This window comes from Ambystoma mexicanum, chromosome 3p (assembly GCF_040938575.1).
Source record: "Ambystoma mexicanum isolate Mex_15411 chromosome 3p, UKY_AmexF1_1, whole genome shotgun sequence".
NCBI lineage: Eukaryota > Metazoa > Chordata > Amphibia > Caudata > Ambystomatidae > Ambystoma > Ambystoma mexicanum.
In genome coordinates this window covers 921,348,792-921,367,477 of record NC_090925.1, presented here as the reverse complement: position 1 = coordinate 921,367,477, position 18,686 = coordinate 921,348,792, and the positions used below count along the sequence as shown (strand labels likewise).

General features: G+C 43.6%; 1 long non-coding RNA gene across 1 annotated transcript in view; it reads right to left on the bottom strand.

The window, feature by feature from the left end:
• LOC138581119 (uncharacterized) overlaps window positions 1-18,686 on the bottom strand; it is a 137,852-nt gene that overhangs the window by 2,413 nt on the left and 116,753 nt on the right. The window lies entirely within an intron of this gene.

Genomic DNA, 18,686 nt, shown 5'->3' with positions numbered 1-18,686 from the left:
TAAAAAACATCCTTGTATGCAATAACTACGTCAGACATGACATCATACTACGTGGCAAAAAAGAAACCTACGGGGTGTTGTGGTTGGATTAAGGGGAATATCTAAGTATACTTTATATAAGGGATCAGGTTGTGATTGGGTCTCTACAGTCAGGGGAACAAATTATGCCCACCCCTAGTGCAAGTCATCTTCATCAGTTATTAGATACACAGTATATCATTGGCTCTTCAAACTATAAGGCCCTTCATTATAGGGGCTTCTATAATTGGCTGGGGCAATCATGCTCTTCTGGAACATTTGACTCGCTAGCAGCATGTAAGCTAGTACCCAAAGGTGCCAGTGCGTGGCCTTGACCATATTTCCCCACCCAATTAGCTCAACATCGCTCATACCTTCTGCCATTCAAATTGTCTTTGAACCTGGCCTTGCAAAGTATCCTTGCTCCTGAGAATACATGGGAGTGTGAACACATGCTTATCTCAAGTTTGGTGCTGCAGGTCTACCTTCATGTCCACCTTCTATTTTCATCCTTGGCTCACATGACGGGAGACCATATTTCGGCATGTTTTGCAGCATTTAATTGTCTTGAATTACTAAACTTGGCACTCATGGTGTTCTTTCGTTGTACCTCAACAAGGGTTGATTCTGATTCTCACATTCTTTGTTCTTCAAGGATAGATAACCAGTTCTTGGCTGCTCCAACCTTTGATGTCAAGCCAGACAGCCTTCTTGATCCTGCCCCGATCTTCAGCTGCTTTTTTGCTGCGACGCAGCTTTCCGATCCTTCTTTCTCCGTGGGTCTGAGCTTACTAAAATTGTGACTATCGAATGTCCAGATTCTATATAATGGGGGCACCAACTGCAGTCTATTTGCTACGTATAGCTAGCCTTTAAGATTACCTAGTCTACTTGCGTTGCTGCATCTGTACAGTTATAAAATGACTTGCCTTTTCTGCAGTGTTCTTCACACTTGCAACCTTCATTCTGCATATGAAAGTTCACTCAATTCTTTATTTCGTCATCAGATTCCATAAAGTCTATATATCCTCTTCTTCAGCCACTCTTCTCTGTGCGTCACACTTGGTTCTTGTGAAATCACCAACTTCTCTTTTTCTCATCTTCATATTTCTTTGGGGATATCCTCCAAGAGATTATCCTCTCTACGGGGATACACCAGATAGGGTTTTCTCAATAGGTACCTTTTCTCAAAGACTCTTCATGGAATATGCATGATGACTGGTTGTGTGCATGTCGCAATCTCTGGCTTCCAACATATAGGAAGGATGGGGGCGGGACTTCTGCAGAGGCATTCAGCTGCTCCTCTACACAGGGAATTGACAAATCTGGTCCTCCTTTACTTAAGCACACGGCGGTGTGTGACTGTTGTTGACACGGGCCCAGGATGCGGTTTCTGCAGCCTAGGGAACGTGAAAGAAGAGTACCACAGTGTTCAGTGAAATCAACATCACATCTATTCAGGCCGAGAAAGTTCTTTAGATCGGGTGATTAAACCAAGGCAAAGAACATTTTAATATGATTGGAAACCAACTTCTTGTGGCTTTTATAACTTGTGAAAGAGGAAGCTACTAATTGTAAATGCATTTGTGACAGGCTATTGGTTGACGATCTACCCCACCTTTTGGTTGTTTTGCCTAAATTACGCCACTCTACGTAGGAGGTATTTATTTCCTCACTTCAGGAAATGGGGTACTAGTCCAGTCCAAGCAGATCTGGTTTTCATTTTTGTATTGCTGGATAATCAATCTACTTGGATGGCTTATAATGCTATAACCAGCAACCCCGAATCACAAGGGAATAGACATATAGCAGGTGTGACTATTTATATCTGTATTTTAGCTCTACATGTGACTTTGATTTTATTTTTGTATGGAAAAATTGCTTGTTATTTTGAAATGCGCAGTTTTAAAGTATATGAAATATCTACTTATGTAATGAAATGTTGTAATGTATGTATCTTTTATGGAATTGCCCTGATTTCCCAATAAAGGAACAAAAACAAAAAAGAAAAGGAATTCAGCCATTTTTGAGGTCACCGAACAGGCATGTTGATAAAAGATATTAATTGCACACTCCACTACCACAGAGACATAATGACATGTGTATCCTGGTGCAGGTAAAAATGAGTACCATCTGTCTACTTCCGACGCAGAAAGGGACACACATCCTGACACTGTAGGACATGCCACTTATGTCACTTTTCCACGGGTTGATTGGGTCTATGTAGAACACACAAGCAGTGTTGTGCGTCAATCGTGGGCACCCATGCCATTAAGCAACCTCTGAGGCGAGATGCCATTGCCGAGGCTTATAATAGCATTGGCCCTAAAAAAGCTATGTAGCCCATCTGCAGACCCAACAGGGGTATTGCACCCCCAAACGTGAGCTATGCGCGTGAGATGTCATCGGTGCACGGTACATGGCCTTGGATAGGGAACGCAACAAGTCGGTCTACAGGGTGGTTCTGAATCCTCAGATCAGTGGAATAAATGCAGGCAGCAAGCTGCTTGTGACTGTCACTTAGTAGCCCCCTCCCCACTCAGAGCCTTGGTTCTTGTGGGCCTGTTGCCCCAAATGCACACACGAGGGAGGATGGTATGGGCCAGAACTAGATGGATAGGAAGCTGTGACGTATGGCCACCCAGCCTACCCCAGCATGCCATTATGTTTCACTGACCCCAACTACACACATGTTCTCTCTTTCAGGGCCGTGTAATATACTACTGGGACTACAAGGACAGGCTTGATGTGAGAGCACAGATTACATGACATTTAAAGGGCAACCTCTAGGCAACCTGATCTTTGACATGTGGTCAAGTCATTGGACAACTATAACATGACAGTCGTTATGGCCTGAAAAAAGAGGCTGTGACAAGACCCTCCCATTGCATGTGATGTGGAAGCAGAAGTGTCTATCTTCAATCAGCAAAGCATAACCAGCTCTGCATAAGCCCTGGGTACTATGTACCCATGCACCATGACAACACCTTGCACCAAGCACTGATCCAGTGGACGCACAATGTGGATGAGCATAATGAGTTTGAAAGCAATGCAACATGACATGCCACACTGTACATTACTTACCCAGGCATATGCAGGGGTCTCGCCAAGTCATATACCCTCTGGTATTCCTCTGGGCTGATCTTATGGAGAACATGGCGCTCCACATGGCTGATGCAGGCCTCCAATTGCCATGCCATGGTCACTGGGGCTGCACCTAAAGTATCCTGCCTGACTTCAGTGCAGTGATGCACCTGAGGTCATCTCAGTGCTTTTTATCCTCCCTGGCATTATGCTGGAAAAACCCAAGTGCACTGATCTTCCATGCAAACTTCACCCAGGACCTGGTCCATGCGGCCACATCATTGTTGGCTGAACTGCGACTGCAGAGGTGCTCATAATTGCGGAGTACCTCTGGCCCCTGGAATTCCACCTCCTGGTGAGTGAAGTTGGGGTTCTTCGACCCAGGGGCTGGAGATGTGGGAGCATGACCACCAAGTGGTGGGGAAGCTTGGAGGGTGAGGTTGTTAGCTGGTCTCCTCGCCCTTGAACCTCCACTGTCCTACATGTGGGACGGGGATGTTGGGGTGGAGACGCAAGCACTCTGTACCTGTTGGGAGTCATTTTGCACCTCATGGCTCTGGTTCATGCTCCCACTGCTCTTCCTAGTCCTCTGCTTATCCTCCCTACTAGCATCAGACACCTGGGAGTTTGTCCAGGGGGAGGGCTAGTGTCCTTCAGCAGCCTGCACCTAGGCAGTGGTGGTGATTGTTGCTGGATAGCTCTCTCCTGGCATGTCCTCCCTTTGGGGCCTGGTAGTTGTGGATGTAGTGGCCGTCCCCTCAGCAGAAGCCCTGGGTCTTTTTGTTTAATATCTTCCTGGCCTTCTGGGGTGGCCTCTTCTCTTCCTCCTAAGTCCCCCCAGCCTCAACTTTGTCCCTACTGCCTTCCATGACGCTGTTGTAGAAAGTGTGGCGTTTGTGGCTATGGATGTTCCTTGGACTGGCACTCATTTCTGTCTCAGATGGCTGTGCACACCTTGTACATCAATGGCAGAGGTTACGCCATTGCTTGCCACAAGTACTAGCGGGGTTTGATCGCAGCTCCACTTTGCTGATATGTATTTTCTGCAGTCACCCAATTGGATGTAATACTTAAAGTCCCTTGCAAGGGATACACACAAGTCCTGCTTCCATGAAACTGGACTTTTTCTCACATGCATACACCGAGGCAGTCACTTAACAAACAAGAGTCATCATGTTCTCCTTAATCCAACGCAGGTAGCAGTGAGACTTGACTCACGCTTTGGTTTGCACTTTCTCTGCTTCCTTATATTGAAATCTGCGTTCCCCAATATGTGAAAATGCACGTGACAGCAGGACCCAGTGACTCGCAGATTAACCAAACATGAGAACATGTTATCAGCATATGTAATCTGTGAAAGGACAAGGCACTTACTTCGCCATGTGGCAGACCAACAAATACATACAGCATTACTAGTTCTATGAATGTGTCCATGGCTTCGGCAAGGACCATTTACCATGTGTTGTGACTTGAGTGATGTGCGCACAAATTGACTTGCTACATGGAGCATGTTGTCTTTATGTTGACAAATGTCAGACAGACATCTCTTTTCATGGCATACTCTGGGTAGGTTGCACTCTGTTCGAAGGGAACAAGGAAGGGAAACCGGAACACAACAGCGGGCAGCCCACGAAGCGGCAAGGAAAGATGGTGCCAACAGTAACCCAACTCCCTAATCAAAGTGGGAGCTACTGGATGGAAGCTGCTCACCAGCAATCAGTCTGGGAAAGTGAGCCGCGATGAGCACCGGCTACGTACTACCCTCTGCACACTAAATCACGGGCCCCCTCGCCAATCAGGGGATGGGGAGGGACGGAGCGAGGAAGGAAACCGGAAAACACAAGAGCAGGCAGGCCGCAAAGCGGCAAGGAAAGCTGGTGCCAACAGTAAACCAACTTCCTAATCAAAGTGGGAGCTACTGGATGGAAGCTGCTCACCAGCAATCAGTCTGGGAAAGTGAGCCGCGATGAGCACCGGCTACGTACTACCCTCTGCACACTAAATCACGGGCCCCCTCGCCAATCAGGGGATGGGGAGGGACGGAGCGAGGAAGGAAACCGGAAAACACAAGAGCAGGCAGGCCGCAAAGCGGCAAGGAAAGCTGGTGCCAACAGTAAACCAACTTCCTAATCAAAGTGGGAGCTACTGGATGGAAGCTGCTCACCAGCAATCAGTCTGGGAAAGTGAGCCGCGATGAGCACCGGCTACGTACTACCCTCTGCACACAAAATCACGGGCCCCCTCGCCAATCAGGGGATGGGGAGGGACGGAGCGAGGAAGGAAACCGGAAAACACAAGAGCAGGCAGGCCGCAAAGCGGCAAGGAAAGCTGGTGCCAACAGTAAACCAACTTCCTAATCAAAGCAGGAGCTACTGGATGGAAGATGCTCACCAGAAATCAATCTGGAAAAGTGTACTGCTAAACAATTGTTCAACAATAGGAACATTAAGGAAACAACAATATTGGATGATTGTCTAACAGAATTGAAACATTCTTTAAGAAGGTATTAGCTTTTTATGTTTTACTTTAAATATCACACATATACCTAGAGAATGAAGACTATTTAAATAAGGGGTTCTGCTCAACGAGGGCATATTTCCCTCTTATATTGATGCAGGTCTTCCAGTGGGATACACTTGGAATTCTGTATCTTTAATTGAAGACAATTCAAACAATCCAGCATAATATTTCATTAAATATAAATAGAATCATGAGGATTGATACTTTATATGAATTCATATCCATCAGCTTCTCTTGTGTCATTAAACAAAGCAAGTCCTGAAGAAGCTCCCTAATAAAGCCACACAATCCTATGTGGCTGATGAGTGAAACACCTGTAGGCACAGGCATATGACACAGGAGTATCAATGTGTATAAGTATAAGTTTATTTTGGAGAATATTTGACCACAATACATGGGTGATCTGAATATCCTATATAAATGAGATCATGTATTATGAAATCGGGAATTGGGATTTGATGAATTTATGTTGTCATACAAACTTATTGGGTCATCAATATATTGTTTTTTTTATAGTAAAATCATTGATTAACAAACAAGGAATCTCATTCTCTAGTTATTAAGGCGCTCTATAAATAAATCAATCAATCAATTAAGGAACGGAAGGAGGGCCCGTTGTTGTGGACCTGGTGGTATGCAAGACAGTAATGGTGTCCACATAGAATATGTATCGGTGCATTACAGGGTAGATTCAGTATATCAAGGTATTGTTGGTGACACATACAAGTTTTGTGTCAGTGTGTACGCCATGCAACCAATGATAAGCGAAAAGTACTGAAAAAGACTCATAGCATACACAAGTGCAATCAGGATCACCACAGAACCTCTACTGTTGTAGAATGATGCTGTTTCCCTGACAGGTGCTGCACATGTGTTTTCATGACACACATCTGTTTGCCTACAAGTACATGTCTCCCGGGCACCAGCCTGCATGCATAATGTCTGCTACATGAGCACATGTGGTGGTGGTGGCGGCGGCGGCATGCAGCGTAGTCATGACACGCAATGTTCCCTGGGCCATGCTCAATATTCCCTTTGGGGATGTGTGGCTGTCACTCCAACAGTCCTCAGATCAGGGCATGTCTTCATGGCCAGCTGTACTTGCGGCAAGCCTTAGACATGCCTTTTCAAATCAACGGTACTCTAGCCATGGACCACTCAACGGTACTCTAACCATGGACCACTCTAATGTTGGAGAACGGACTGCATGAAAGTCTGTATTATGTGCAGTGAATGAGTGGAATGAGTGCTCTCGGTGCAGCACAGTCCTGAGATCAATTTCATGGTTCTGGTACATGCTTGTGGAAAAGCTCTGGTGGTTGTTACCCACATAGGGGCATATCAGGGCACATGTCTGTATGTAACAGGCAAGTGAGGAGACAAGTGTGGACTATGGTTGTGGGTATGCCAGTGTCATGACATCCGGCCTGCATTCCTTTGAGGAACGGGCAGTTGGCATGTGTGTGCCTTCATTTGGGCCCTTTTGATGTGATTTGTGGGGACACGTGAGTGCAAGCCATGTTTGTTAATGGTTGGACAGTCATGAAGGGATCTCAAAAATGACACCGGGCCGAATGTGGGCGTGCACTCCAATGGGACCCTGCCTATGAGGGGCTGGTGTGGAATGTCACGGGAGGAGTCATCAATTGGCGATGTGAGAGTGGAAGTGTTTGAGGAAAGGTGCCGGGCATGAGGGTGTGGATATGTGGGTGCACTATGATGGGTGCGTGGTGATAGGGGTGAGGCATATGCACGGTTGTACACACAGCAGGTCAACTGATGCACGGCTTTGGGCATGCTGGCTTCAATCAGTGCATGCCTATCAGTGTGGTATACTCTTCACTGTACGGTCATGACAGAGAGGACATGACCAGCTCACCCATTGCTGAAGGAACCCATTCCTGTGGTTCCCTTGAACGATGTTGGCAGTTTCTGTGTGAGTGGAGGTTGTGAAGGGTTTGAGAAACGTCTGTCCCTTGTGCAGGTTCATAGCGATAGTTATGACGGTGAAGGTTCCTACATACAAAAGTTCCGACACAAAAGCACCGAAAAAAAAGTTTCCAATGCATTATTTTTTTTTTAATGGGTGGTTCCCCCCTAACCCCCCCCCCGTTTCCTTTGAAAAACAATATTCTATACGAAACTAAAATAAAACCTAAAACATGAAAAAAATGCATTAGAAACTTTTTAATTCGAAACTTTGTATTCGGAACTTTTGTATGTCAAAACTATTTTTTCGAAAGTATGACTGGAAATCCCTTGTACATAGGCTCTGCTATGCAGCTTTACCGTGCAGATGTCTATGCCAACTTGCTGCCGCCTTGATTGGACAGTTATGGGATGCCATTGAGCGGCTTCTACTTCTTTCATTATGTGCAAGAGAAAGCACCTTAAATGGTCCATGACTTACCTCCCTGGGTTGTAGGCGGTGAATCAGGTGGCTTCTACCTCTATTGGCAGCCTTTCACGTGTGTGGCTTGGGACTTGATGTGCATGCAACATGACATATGTGGACAGGCTGCTTGAACCACAAATTCCATCGTGGCCATTTCTTCCACAGTGGGTTAAGGTAATTGTGCACCTGTCTGCTTAGGCAGTGTGTCTGTGCTGTTGAACCCGTCACTGCTTTCAAAGGCCTTTCTGGTTTCAGAGACAGATTGTGTACTGAAATGGAATGGCACCTTTCCTGTGACCCATGGGTCTGAGCTGTTGGGGCCAGGCTGCCTAATGAGAAAATAATGCTGGGGTGTTCCGCTCGCGTTCCACTGAGCAGTGTAACCGCCTGGATGTCTGGGAAACAACACGAGGGTCCAAACTGTCGGGGCTATGTGGAGCGAGGGAGTTGGGTGGAAAATAGGACAGGGATGTGCCTGTATGAAATGGGAAGGGTGTGAGCCTATTTGTGAGACAGGACACTGGTGGCATAACCTCTCTGATTGCCAAAATGCAGAGGGTGCACCAGGTTTATGGTCCACACAGATATCAAGAAAATGATGGTGTGTGTGCGTGGGCACTCTGGACGTGCATGCAGCTGACTGTTATGCTGTGAGCGATTTGCTGCAGGCGTACAATGGCGTATTGTCTGCACTGAACATGTGCAATTCTCACCAACCTTGGACAGGATCCAATTCCTGTAAAACGGGGTTTCTGGCCCTATCAAAAACGTGCAATGGGCATCTCTCTGTGAGGACATGTAGTGGTAGTGTGTTTGGGTCAGGATGCTAGTGGGGTGTATGCAGTCACAAGTGTAACAAAGCTACTTTGAAAGTGATGAGACGGTTGGCCCTGTAAGGGAGCTGGGAATAACCAGCATAGTGAGTTGGCTACACAACCATTGTTTCTCTGCTGCAGGGGCATAACACAGAGTCGCCTGTTGTGACTTGGAGGCGCCTTTCCATGAAATAAGAATTGCAGGGCTGGAGTGCACTTTTTCCACAGGTTGGCGTGTGTCAGCATTAAAGGCGGAGGTCAAGTTTCAGTGAGGCATCCAATGGGTGGTGGGGAGAGATTACCTGCACAGAAGGTGATGTATGGACATGGTGATGGAGGGAACTGAGGGAGCGGCAGCTGGCATTTGGGATGATGGGTGAAAGGTCACAAGTTGCAAGATAGGAGTTCATTGTAACCGTGTCCTGTGTCCATCCGTACGTAATGTTATTCGGGGATGTGTGGGGTGCAGCACCTCTGTATATTTCTTTGCAGTGTGTTGCCCGTTGTACACCAGCTGAAGCCCTCAGACTCAGTGGTGGATAGGTTTCTAGTTGCTGTAGGTTCCTTTTTTGCACACACACGGGACCATGACCTGTGTGATGTAGTTGTTCTGGTGACTGTGTGCCTTCATGCAGTACATTGTGTCCGTGACCTTTGCATGCAGGCACCAGTTCTTTTGACAGACAGTTGTGGAGGGTGCAGAGATGTGTTGGCTATATAGCTCATGTTTTTTGCATGTCTACAGAGTGTGTATAACTGGACACTGGAGAAGGTGTACAACTGTTTGATAACTATATGTAAGGCTGATATTTTGGATGCCATTCTGACACCCTTCCCCTCTTCATCATGATTATCTTCCCCTTTTCTGTGTAGCCGAGGGTCATCATTTGTTTTTGTGGTAGGCATTCTGAAACAGGAGCATGTATACTGCAGCTGTTACACCCTGACACCCGCTCAGGGCTCCTTCTGCACACTTGTTGCAACATAATAATGGCAGGTCCACCAGGAGATATTTAGCACTTCGCCATGGTCTACGGCATGTTGCAGCGCCGTTTTTGTCTCACTGGCTGCTGCCCTGGAGAAAGCTGCAGTGTCTCACACTGCGAACTGCATCGCCCGTGGTTCCTTGCGCCCGTATGTAGTTCATGGAATACGGACGCGGGAGCCTCATATTTGCATAGCCACCCCTCCTCGTTGATTTATTCAATGGTAGTCCCTGGAACGCTGCTTCTGTTTATAGTTGCTAGTCGGCTTTCTCTTGACTTCCGTGTCAATTCCACTGCTGTTTACCTCACGTGTACCGACCCTTTTGGCCTCACCCGAATTGCCTGATTCTTTATCCTCTGACCCGTGACTGCTGATCTGTGTACCGAACTTCCTGCAAATTCCAACAGTCTGCCTCGGATTACGACTCTGTCATACCTTTGCCTTCCAGTGTACCGAACCTCTGCTAACGCTTAAGGACTGCCCAATCCTGCATACCATTGCCCTCGTGTGTAACGAACCTCTGCGAACGCTTACGGACTGCCTTGACATACTACTCCCCGCGGCTCTCTCTCTCTGGAAGCTCTGCTTACAGAAGCACTTCCTCCACTAGAGCGGTAAGTGAATTCCATACGTCACGTACCTCAGTCTGCTCTGGAACGTTTCTCTTCTGCTGTGCCTTTGGAAACAGAGTCCTCATCTCTACCACTCTTTCCCATCCTGTTTTCTGACTGTGTTGAATCCAATCCATTTCCTGGACTATACCCTTCTTAGTGCACACAGGGACGCTATGCTGGGAAGTGCACCAACCCGTCTCTAATGCGCTCCTCGTGCCGCCCGGGAATAAGTTACCTTACTATCCTTCCTGTTTATTATTTTATACTTTAGTGGTTTCCCATCCTGAATATCCAGTCACCCAAGTTCCTAAACAGTGGTAAGAACCGTGCATTTCCCTCTCATATCATTAAGGTCATCCTTAGGAAGAATAGTGTTTGATATCCTTCTGTGCTCCTAGGTGGTATCCATTGTCTGTTACATCAGGATAGATGGGAAATAATAAAGGTATCATTACTGGTAGTTGTTAGTCAAGGGTAGGAAACACTCATTTCTTTTTCGATACTTCTTGTCCTTTCTTTCAGCTGGGTCTGTGGCGATGCGTTCTCCCCGCTCTTTTATGTGATCGGTCCCTCTGTCCGGTGAGTAACAGCAGGAGCTCACAGTGATGGGAGCAATACGGGCTTACTTGTTGTCAAATATGTGCAGGGTCGATTTGTGTTGAATTCTGGGTTTCCTCCAAGGGCATCAACAATGCAACCCATGGTTTTCCTTCACCCTGCAACTCTTGTCCCCCCACTTCTTGACTTCCTCTACAGTGCGTAACTCCACTCCAAGGGCTTTGATACACTGTGTTGCCTTCTCCCAGAGTGAATCCATCTGGCTGAGGATGGAGTGGCAGCCCTGTGTCTCCATGACAATGTCCTTATGCCTGATGAGAAAGTCTTCAAGGACCTCCATCTCGAGCTTTGTAAAAGTACACTTTTCTCCAGGAGAGTTTTGGAGCATCCTTTGTGCTGCCCATCATGGACTCAGATGTGAATAGACATACCTGTGTGTACTGGCTTATATAGTGCCAATTTGAGGAGGTGGAAGTGTTTGTTGGTAATAGTGATGGATGGGCCTTTTTTGCCTGATCAGACACGTACCATTTTATAGATGTTGAAAATATTGTATTTGGCACATTGACATACAATCAACATGTTGTTTGAGTGCTTCACACATGTGGCTACCTTGTGGACTTGTGACCATGACATTAGCATAATGTGCAGGCGCTTGCACTTTTTGGACATTTATTGCAAGTGTTGTGTACCTAATGACTGCTTGTCATTTTGTTGATAGTATGATGTGTGATGTATGTGAAATATCTGTAGTGTGTTTGTTATTGACAGTTGTTGGTCTGAACCCTCTATGTATGTGACTATATGTATTTTATAATCATGGTGTGAGTAATGCCACCGTTTTGTGGAATTTCCACCACAGAACCTCAGTGAAGGGACAGATCTTTCATATGCTATAGGTGTAACCTCTGCACCATATGTACTGATTTTGGTCACATGAATTAGGCTGTGGATGTGTCATGTAGATCTTGGGTGTGTTAGTGAGTGTGTCCAGATTTTTGGTGGATGTCCCAAGGTGTGTGCTCAAATTGTGTGGGTGTGTCAGAGGGTGTGAGACACACATTTGGGGGGTGTATTCGTGTTGTGCATTTCAATGAACAGCACGCCCCCGAGCCCGAGGTGTAGGTTTAGTGGAAATTACTAAAAAGCTTGCCTGCTTCAGTGTCCGAAGCTACACCTATCAGGCGATGGTGTAAGTGTGGTCTATGAAATATGAAAGTGGTAACATGTATGCGGTGGGATGGATGAAGGAATTGTAGAAGTGAGTAGTAAAAATGTGTGAGTTGGAAAATAGTTTTGAAATGTTATTTTACTTCTGCATTTACTTCCAATGGCCTAATTTCTACCTCTGGAAATTAGACTGGCTGTTTTGTAGTGTATACTTGTACGTTTGTTTTCTTAGTGAATCTGGTGGATGTTTCGCTGGATTTTGTGCAAAGTGTGATTTCTGCGTGATTTCACTGTTTAGCTTCGTGGATATTGACATTTTGATAACTTACACCACATTTAGTCAAACATGTAAATGATGTAAGTTAAGCAAAAGAAAAAGTGCAGATAATGAATGTGTGTGTGTGTGAATATTTGTAACGATTCCTATTGTAATTTCATTGTCAATGAAATGTAAAAAAAATCAATATTGTGTTTTTGATTTATTATTACTGATTCATGCTTAATGGTTTATTTTGTAAACTCTAAACAACAATTGTTAATATTGTTACATTTATTCTATATTATTATATTTTTACTTGTCACCATTTTTTAAATATTTTCAATTCTTATTTTTTGTCACTGTTGTATTTATCTTGAATGGCTTCAATTTTCTTTTATTCGCCTTTAGTGTTATTATTTCTGATCAATAGTAATATTGTCGCTGTGGCATTTTCCATGAATTACTACACTTTTTATATTCACCTAGATTATTATTGTTCTGATCAATATAACTATTTTGTCACTATGATACTTTTGTGAATTATTACACTTGTTTTATTCACAGTGATTATTATTATTATACGTTTCTTGTCACTGTGGTTTTTTTTGAGAGTTACTACAGTTTGGCTTATTCACTGTGATTATTATATATGATGAAAGTAATATTTTTTTCAAAGTTATCCTTTTTGTGATATAATGCCATTTTTTATTCATCTTGATTATTATTTTACGTGATCAGCGTAAAGTTTTGGCCACTGTGGAAATTATTGTTTTTGTAAATGCAATGGCCGCACTTGTGGACTGCAGTGGCGTAGTAAATAATCCCAAGGGAGGACAGCGCCTGCATGGAAAATGGCACAAGATTGCTACATCAAAAGTGAAAAGGAAAAAATCAATCCTGAGAATGTGTCAATGTATGCAAAATTGTAAGCAGTGGACAGTGTACACACACTTGCACACTCATTAATTTGTCAACTTCAGCGTATTGCTCTATCCAGGTCCAGCATCTCAGTCAGATTCACAGGCATATTATGCAATACATTTATAAACAAATGTAATTACAATATGAATAATATATGTTCCATAATGTTTTGCATTTTTCCCACTAAACCTTCAATATAGCAAACAATATAGCAAATGCAAACAAGTGCATGCACAGTCATGCTTACATATTTTATTTATTTTCAATGAAGGTAGACCAAACAATGAATCAATAGATTTCCTTTCTTTGAAAGCTACCCTACCACAACATACCTCAGAAGAGGGAAGATGAAGCAAGCAAGACGGCGCCCACCACCTCCAAATGACAAGCAGCGTGGCTACGTTTGTGATTAATACAAGGGATGCCCCTCTAAAGAAATACAAGTGTGGCAAAGATGAAACAAGACACAAAGTCTAAAGATGCTATGGAGAGGAGTTCACTGAATTAACTGATGGCTATCAAAAACATATTTATTAATTTAGAAAAGCACACAAGCCCATAAGGAAAAACAAAAATCTAAATCATATGTTTAGAAAGGTATACATGCAAATATACATTGACAAATAAAAAAACTATATACACTCAACATAATAACAAAGCACAACATCAATCTGAAAGCAGTTATTTGAGAAAACGCTTTATCACTGGAGGGGACTGCTTCGGAGTCGCTTAGAAAACAATCACTGAGACACTGAGAGGAACTGCATGCTCAACAGGAAAAGAGCAAAAGTGCATTGACTGCTGAAGAGAAAGAAGATGATTCTGTCGAAGGAGCTGTCCAAGCATCTCAGGATGCGATCATGGCATCAAACCCCATACCCCCTGCAATCTCATCTTTGTGGCACTGTGATGCATTCCTGCTGCTTTGTGGCCTTCAATTACGGAACCAGGCACCTCTGCTCTCAATGTCTGCCAGCACTTTTTCACAGTTATTACAATTTCACTTTCATCTCCCAACAGTCACTAATGTTGAGTGATGAAGGTGAAGTTGTAATAGTGAGTAGTGGTGATGTCTTTTTGTAATTTGAGCATGGGTGGTATGAAATGATCCCAAATGCACCACAATGTACAATCCTGTACTCCAATGTGTAACTCTCTATTACTTATGCTGTATCATGTGCTTCCTGAATCAGCATGACTAAAAAGCTCTACAGTGAAGCTGCCTCTATGAGTCATCTCTGGGGGAAACTAAAATATACAACAATTATGTACCCAGGAACACACATTTTTCAACAATTGCAGTGCCTGGTCATCACAGAACACTTATCAATAAATGAAAAAGCACTGATGGAGTCCATGGTGCACACTATTCATGTGACAACAGACATGTAGACCAGTGGACCGGCAAGAGACTATGATTTGTGGCGTCAAATATAGCCCCTGAATCTCAGAAATAAAAGGCCAGGCCAGTGTTTAAAAGTGAAGATGACTGGTGCTACCCATTGGAAAATGCAGACGAGTCCCAAAACACTTCTGTTTCTGATTTAAGGCCTAGGACACGAACAGAAATGGGCCTCTTTCAACTTTACCAAACTGAACAGCTGCTCAAGTGAAGGAAAATGTGCCTGAAAACTTAAAATTGCTAGCTGTGCCCAATACATGGCAAAAGACATATGCGGCTAAAAATGCTGTTTTTGCAAAATATGAAAAGCTAAACTTGCACTCAAAGTGACGGATAGCAGCATGTTACACTGACTTCAATGCAGCACCATACTGTGATCCAGAAATCTAAAGTGTAGCCAAGCACTTTGCATTTGTCACAAATAAAAACACTTACTTGTCAACATTTAAATGACAGGAGGAGAGGCCTACTTCGAGCATTGCGATACTCTATGTTAGAAAGACATTACACACAGACATATTAAAAACTGGATGCAGGGGGGCATGTCCACTGAAAAGGAAACTGTGACCCATGACCTGTTGGTTTGGGCTCTCTAGGAGAAAGATGTCTGGTTTTCAATTTAAAGAGAAAATAAAATACATGGAAATGATGTAGGAGAGATTTCAACTACAGTGAATTGTTGATAACACAGTCAACAGACACAACCTTTAAGGTCAGGTGCTTCATCAAAAGTGTAATTAGTTCTGAACAAAGAGCCTTTGAAATCTGAACTTTTTGGAGCTGGACCTATGAAGAAAAATTTCTGGTTGTCAATTAGTTGCTGATAACATGTCCTGCAGATGTAACCTTGAGGTCAAGCTTCCCATAAAACTGTACATTAAACAATGAACAAGGCCTTTGAAGCCCAACAGAAGTACATGGTAAGATAAACACAGATAAACCAGAGGGCTGGTCACATGGTTTCAGGGAAATGGAAACCTACTCACTGGGGCCATGTTGTTCCCTGCTATTGATTAAACAGGGTATACAGTTTTTCCCAAATAAAAGGAGTATTTTGTGTCTGAGTGAGCCAACCCGGGTTCAAATTAAACAGAAGAAAAAGCCCATTGGGACCCTGTAAAAATGAAATGTATGTGATGTACATAGTTTAAGTTATGTGGAAAAGTATAATTTTTGCCATTTACATACACCTGAGCAATGGGAGAATTGGTCTGGTGGTGGATCGTGAAGATAAGGTCTAAATGGGGAACTGTCCCAATTTGAGCTATTACGGTGCAGCAGAAAACCATGAAAAAATGGTAACTCCACCCAGGAAGCGTGTGCTGACGTCCAATTAGCATCATCTGATTTGCCTTAAAATGTAGCTATTTAAAAATGTATGCACTTATGCAATTCTCTGAAAAATGAGGGCAGTTGCCATGTTGATAGATTTGCAGAGCTGAAAAAATTAACTTCTGTAATTTTGAAATGATATATCATTCTCCTCCCTGAGTTTACTTAATACACCCCTTTCAATTTCTAGTACTATCAGTAGTCAGTGGGCATCTTGGTGGGAGGTGAAGTGAACATGTTAGCCAATCCTGACCGTTGGAATTATGACAAGGTTGCTGTGTCACTAACCCTAGAAAAGGGCAGGTTGGCATCAGAACTAGGCGTTTTGTGAATTATTCTGGGAGAGAGCTGCTGCTGGACTCTTGCTAGGAACAGCTAGCAGGGAGGCCTCAACCATTGTACTGGTGACAGTGGCTGGGATATAGGGACGCTAGCAGTGACCGAAACCAGAGGAGCAAAAGGAGTCTGGGTGCAGGAGGAAGTCCTTGACTGAAAGCCCTTGACCAGGCCAGGGCTGTCCTCAGAGGAGCCCTGACCAAAGCCTCCCATGTAAGTAGATATCCCAAAGCCATCAATTGTCTGGGGAGTCACCTGCCTTTATACCTTTCCATTGGTGGGTCAAGGGGCCAGGGGGGTGAAACTGGATAGGCCCTTAGCACAATCTATTAAATCCATTCAAAGTACATTCCCCATAGAAAACGACCCTCTCTGTTGAAATTGCATTGTGTTGTGTTGTTATGATTTTCATTTTAGTTCCTTTGTTATGAACCTTGCCTTTGAAACAAGCACAAAACGATTTCTTTCATTGAATTCCTTTGCCAAACAGCGCCTTTTTAAATCTGCAGCAAAATGATTTTTCCATTGGGTCCTCACTCCCTGCATCTTGCTTTTCAATCAAAAGTTCATATTAAATTAAGGCCTGGAGGTTGGGGGTTGCTGGGGGAAAAGTATTGTTTCAAAGTAAGTCATTCCTGTGGACCCTGTATTAGATTGTGAATGTTTTCTGTTGGTTGAATTGAAATGAAATCCGTGTAACTTATTGCATGTCTCAAAATGTCACCTGTGTTGTTTTATCTAACCGAGCCATAGTTGTGATTTTGGCTGTTGCCACAGCATTGGTGGCTGATGTTAGTCTGTTTGTCAAATCCTGATGAAATAAATAAATAAACATATATTCTTACTACACACGGGCCTGGGTACTAGTCCATTGGTGACATAAGGTATTTGTTGGAGTTCGGTGCGAGACGCGTTGGAGGCCTCACCAAACTGAACTTGAATGAAAGTGCTTTATTGTGCGTCACCTTGCTTGGGGGGAAAGGCACTCCCTCAGTTGAATGTGACTGCATAATAAACAATGACAGTGTGCAGCAGGGCACAGTGGACTTCTTTTAAGAAATTCCTCACTGCCTGTTCAACCTCCACTACCTCAACTGCCATACCGCAACAACTTTGCCAGCAAGCATTTCTTTGAATGTTTTCCATGGTGAAGATACAATTGCGTGCTTTAATGGAGTGAACAGCAGCCGAGAGCGAGTCAACAGAAGTTCGCCGTGCAGTCAGCATTGTCAAGCAGCAGTTCTTTTCCTTCTCAGAGAAGCACAATACTGCACAGGTCATTAGTTCGACCCATCTCTACTAACGCATTTATTGCGCTGTCTTTTGGAAAAACAGAGCAGGCACCTGCAAGCTTTCACAACTTCAGCCTCTAATGATACCAAGCTTTCTACTAATAAGAAGTTCCATCGACCACACTCTTCAATAAATAAAGATTGGAGTGAGGCCACTGTCATATTCGAAAAGAGAGTAACCCTATGAGGGCTGAAGTACTGATTGAACCCAATGCTGAAAAGTACACGCTAGAAAAATCTGTTTTTTGTTGACACATATATCGTTCACTGAAAGAAGTCCCCTGAAGAATTTCCCTCCAAACGTTCAATAGAAATTGGGAATGAAACATGTCGGGATCAAGTTACTGTGGAATTGATTACACAGTGTAAATAGAGCATTAAAAGCTTTACACGACTAAGTGACATTAAGGAATCCTAAAAATGAATTAACGGATTCAATGCTACACATAAGATTGGTATATTTATCATATATGCTAGTAATGTAGATTGTGTCTTGAGAATTTTGCTATGGTGTATTTATGAATCAGTTTCTCTTTTCTTTCTGACTGATTGACATCTTCTTTTGCTTTTTTTCTTTCTCTTGTTCTTTCACATATATACATTTTCTTCACAAACTTTTCCCTCTATTAACTTTAGAGGTGTTGATTTTTTCTGTAATATGTGATTAAGTATCGATTGATTGTTTTCTTGATTGTTTTCTGATTGTTTTCTTTGTTTTTTATATACAAACATTTACACGCCCAGCCAGAGGGGGCAATTTACAGCAAATTCTATCTCGTAGAGAGATGTTTTGGGTACACAAATTGGACTCTCTTGAGCCTAGAGGTATGAACGAGGAGTATTGCCTGAATGTATTCTTGTGAAAAGAAAAGAAAAAAGCAATAATAATGATGTTAATGTTCCTTGTATAAATTGTCAACTGCCTTCATAATCTCTTTGATCTACTACTGTCACATTCATATAGTGATACACACTTGAGAAAT